Below are 5,355 nucleotides of genomic sequence, written 5' to 3'. Positions count from 1 at the left end.
TGGTGAGTCGGTGATAAAAGCTTGCAAATTTGGGGTGGTCAATAAAACAATCAAAACGAACTTTTTACCTTTTCTAACATTTTTGCTTGAGACGAATGGAAATTTGAAGCCAATTTGGGATTGCACCGGTATTCCATATTTCTCCTTTAGGAGCTCTGACAGGAAAGCATTCAACTTTACTATTGATGACGAAAGACAAATTGGAGACAAACAAGGAGTTGGGGGAGCTTTGAAGACTTTGAAGACTTTTTGGAGCCTGTTAGAGATATCCAAAAGGCCCTTATGTTTTTTTAAAAATAAGCTAGATACAGGAACTCTATATTGTTGGCTTGGCGGGGCTGCCCGCTTCCCACTAGTCAGGGCGGGCTTCCCCCCTTCCCGCTGGCTGGGAGGGCCTCCCCCCTTCCCGCTGGCTGGGCTGGCCTCCCCCCTTCCCGCTGGCTGGGCGGGGCTCCCCCCTTCCCGCTGTCAGAGCGGGGCTCCCCCCTTCCTGCTGGAAGGGCGGGGCTCCCCCCTTCCCGCTGGCAGAGCGGGGCTACCCCCTTCCCGCTGGCAGGGCGGGGCTCCCCCCTTCCCGCTGGCAGGGCGGGGCTTCCCCCTTCCCATTGGCAGGGCGGGACTCCCCCCTTCCCGCTAGCAGGGCGGGGCTCCCCCTTCCCGCTGGCAGGGCGGGGCTCCCCCTTTCCCGCTGGCAGGGCGGGGCTCCCCCTTCCCGCTGGCAGGGCGGGGCTCCCCCATTCCCGCTGGCCGGGTGGGGCTCCCCCCTTCCCGCTGGCCGGGCGGGCCTTCCCCCTTCCTGCTGGCAGGGCGGAGCTCCCCCCTTCCTGCTGGCAGAAAGGGGCTCCCCCTCCCCACTGACCGGGGGGCTCCCCCCTTCCTGCTGGAAGGGCGGGGCTCACCCCTTCCCGCTGGCAGGGCGGGGCTCCCCCTTTCCGCTGGCAGGGCGGGGCTCCCCACTCGCTGCGTGCAGGCCGGGGCTCCCCCTCCCCGCGGGCAGGCCGGGGCTCCCCCCTCCCCGCGGGAAGGCGGGGCTCCCCCCTCCCCGCGGGCAGGCCAGAGCTCCCCCATTCCTGCGGGCAGGGTGGGGCTCCCCCCTCCCTGCTGGGAAGGCGGGGCTCCCCCTTCCCGCTGGCAGGGCGGGGCTCCCCCCTCCCCACTGGCAGGGTAGGGCTCCCCCCCTTCCCGCTGGCAGGGCGGGGCTCCCCCCTTCCCGCTGGCAGGGCAGGGCTCCCCCCTCCCCGCGGGCAGGGTGGGGCTCCCCCTCCCCACTGGCAGGTGGGCTCCCCCCTCCCCATGGGAAGGGCGGGGCTCCCCCCTCCCCATGGGAAGGGCGGGGCTCCCCCCTCCCTGCTGGCAGGGCGGGTTCCCCCCTCCCTGCGAGCAGGGCATGGCTCCCCCCTTCCCACTGGCAGAGCAGGGCTTGCAGGGCAAGGCTCCCCCCTTCCCGCTGGCAGGGTGGGACTCCTCCCTTCCAGCTGGCAGGGCGGAGCTCCCCCTTCCCGCTGGCAGGGCGTGCCCCCCATTCCTGCTGGCAGGGCGGGCACCCCCCTTCCCGCTGGCAGGGTGGGGCCCCCCTTCCCACTGGCAGGGCAGAGCCCCCCTTCGCGGGGCTCCCCCCTTCACGGGGCTCCCCCATTTCTGCTTGCCAGGGCGGCTCTCTCCTTCCCGCTAGCAGGGCGGAGCTCCCCCCTTTCCGCTAGCAGGGCAGGGCTCCCCGTTAAAAAATCTAAAAAATATACTGTAAATATATATATATATATATATATATATATATATATATATATACACACACAGATATATATGCATATACATATATCTACATGCATAGTTGTCGTAAAGTTTGGAGTATTGGCAGTAGCCTACTAGACACAGATCCCGATATAGCAGAGATAAATTGACTCTCAAAGGGCATAAGACAAGCAGTAATCTAAAAAAAATAGAATCTTGATACTGGAATTTTCAGCACAGTTTGAGGGCTCTATGAGGGTTGGTTCTTCATGTCTTTTTCTCCGGTAGTATGGTGGAAACTCTTAAACTGTACTTTTGAATCTTCTCAGGAATGGGTGCAGTCATACGAGGGACTAATTTCAGGCCATCGTCTTTATAGAATCTAAATTATTCTATCTAGATTTCAACTCTGCTTTGAACTGATCCAGTTCCATAAACATCAGACACCAGCTGATCAAAGTTGTCTTGGTCGCCATGAAACACTGTTCCTTCAGGTTGATCCTTCACTGATTACTGAAACACTTTCAACCATGTATATGCCAGGACTGTTTCCAATTCAAAAGAAAAAGCATAGGACTCATAATTACCTAGTTTGTTTAGGAAAGTAGTTGGTTGTTTAGATTTGAAGAGATGTCGGATGGTCATACATAGTAGGATTTGCGTTTTCATCTTCCACTGTCCTCCTGTTGCTGCTGTACACATATCTTGACTAACTGTTAGTACTAATATTCATTCTCGATCTGATGGATCCCTCTTACCACACATTAGTGTAAATACAGATTGTAGAACATAAGCAGGAATTTCTTGGTTGAGGGTACACTCGAGAACACTATTCTGTCTTATTTCTCTTCCTCTTTTTTTGTCAAAGTTTTTATAGTTTATATAGGAGATATTTATTTTAATGTTATTACTCTTTTTAAAATAATCTATTTTCCTTTTTTCCTTTCCTCACTGGGCTATTTTCCCTGTTAGAGCCTCTGGGATTATAGCATCATGCTTTTCCAACTAGGGTTGTAGCTTAGCTAATAATAATAGTAATAATAATAATAATAATAATAATCGTCTCACTGAAAACTGCTTGGATCGGCACTCATGGAATTAGGTCTCCCTTGCGAAAAGATCTAGTCCTCTTATTTTACATAAATCTTCATCATTTAGTTAAATTTTCTTTTCTTCAATGTTTTTATACGCATCTGAGTGGAACTTCTGCAAGGTATGTATATTACCAGAGTCCTTTACCTTTTCACCTTTATAAAACATACAGTATTTACCAAATATCATTATTTAACATCTTTTTTGGGCGACTTATTCACTTACATTCAATCATTTGTTTTTATGCTTAACAATGTGCGGCGACCAATTCAAAAACACTCTCTTCGGCATCTTTATAGATAAACTAGTAAATAAGCAAATGAACAAATAAGTAAGAAAAATAATTAATCGTAACCTCGAACTACATTTGAACAAATACTTTTAAATTTTCTATAAAAAAAATTAAAGGCACTTTATCTTTTAAAATGAGTTTGGAATTTTTCAGGAGAAAAAATCATCACTTGCTTATCTATATTTATCGGTTTGAAACGGATAGAAAAGTTTTGGTATCTATTTTGATATAACGTTAACTTTGGCTAAAAAAAAAGCGTATGTAACAAGGACTTATTTATAATGCAATATGTAATTACAGATTAGTTATTTTTTCCTGAGAGAACTTCGTTTTCAAAGAGAAATATGTTAAAATAAAGATTTTTTTCGCTTTGTCTGTGTATATTTTGTATTCCTTTAGAAATACATATTATACTATTGAAATGTTTGCTTTTTTACATATGTTTCTTGATATGTTGCAATAGTGCTTGCAAAATTTCTTGAAAGTCTGAATATGTTTGACAGCCCATATAAAGGCTTATTGTAGATTCATGTGAGGCAGAGTTGAGCGTAGCGTGAAACAGGGGGTTTTGGTCCCCTATGTGAGAACGGCCCCGAGTTGTGAATGGAAGTGATAATGTGGTTTCTGGAAGGATTACAAGATTTCGGTAGGTTTGGATAAATTCCAGGAATTTAGAAGGTAAGAAGAACTAATTACGTTTAACAAATCCAAAGAAATATCTTGCAATTCCAAATTATAAAAAGAGCTCGGTGCGCGGGCCAATACTCACCTCGACAGAACTCTCTCAAAATTTACGTTTTGGTCCAATTATTATTATTATATTATTATTATTATTATTATTATTATTATTATTATTACCTCCGCCAAGGAGGTTATGTTTTCACCTGTGTCTATTGGTTTGTCACCAACCTAACTCAGAAAGTTACGGGCGAATTTTGACCAACGTACTACAAATATATTAAAAATTATATATTCAGGCCGAATCTCTCTCTCTCTCTCTCTCTCTCTCTCTCTCTCTCTCTCTCTCTCTCTCTCTCTCTGAATGTCATTTAGGCCGGTATAACTCATGTATGGTGTTTTTTTTATTATTATTTTACATCGAACCATATCTTGAAAGTGTTTTTTCTTTCATCGGTGACATACACACACACACACACACACATATATATATATATATATATATATATATATATGTATATATATATATATATATATATATATATATATATATGTGTGTGTGTGTGTGTGTGTGTGTGTGTGTGTGTGTGTGTGTGTGAGTATGTGTGTTTTCAGTATTTGCAGTGGATATTTGAAACGTCAAATGATAAGACAGAATGAAATATGGCAACTCGATTTGTAAAATTTTAATGCTTTCACTAGCAAAAACACCCATTTGCCGTCTTTGATTCGCTAGGGTTGGAGAGAGCTTCGCCCTTTTCATAATAGTAGTAAGAAAAGCAACACCTTGCCTGTTTTGTCACGGGAACACTAGAGACATCTGACGAAAGATTTCCTCAGTGTTGGCATTCTTTTGATTGTAACCGTACATGGAATTTTTTAAATGTTAATTTGCCGAACATAGGTGCTGCTCTGGAGCCTGGAATATGATAAGAATGATTTGTTAAGTAGGAATAAGAAGGACAACGTCTTTTAGAAAAAGGCAAGGTTCATGAGAAGGTAGATTAGTTGGAACACACGTACGTTAATATGAAGGAACTTCATGACTTTGGAACTTGTGACAGACAAGTTGTATGGGACATGTAATCCTTTATTTTGACGTGTCTTTGAATTTTGATAAATTTTTAACCAGTATTATGGAAGATCGTCTGTTCTCTTTCAAGGTTAATCTACATAGAGTTTGCTCTAAGAATTATATTTACAATTGCGTACAGTTTGCTGTTGAGGCACTTTTCAGTGATATAAAAGTAAAATACAAATTTACAGCTTTATGAAATTCCTATTACATGTGAATTATGCTTTTTATGCGTTTATATATTTTCATATTTTCCATCCTTTGAAGAATTTTGTTGATTCTCTGTTCCCTTATAAAGATAATTAACAATTTTAAAAAGTACCAGATTAAAAAATCTGTATGAGATATAGAGGGCGCTGCTTGTTAAGAAATTAGGATAGAATTTTGCTTTCCAAGGATGCTAAAACTAACCAGTGAATTTCCAGATACCGTTCCTTACATTTGTAGTCCTTTTAACAATCAGTTAGAGTTTACTTCTAAATAGAAATTT

The sequence above is a fragment of the Palaemon carinicauda genome, chromosome 22 (assembly GCF_036898095.1).
Source record: "Palaemon carinicauda isolate YSFRI2023 chromosome 22, ASM3689809v2, whole genome shotgun sequence".
NCBI classification, from domain to species: Eukaryota; Metazoa; Arthropoda; class Malacostraca; order Decapoda; family Palaemonidae; genus Palaemon; species Palaemon carinicauda.
Note: the sequence above shows the minus strand (reverse complement) of the source record.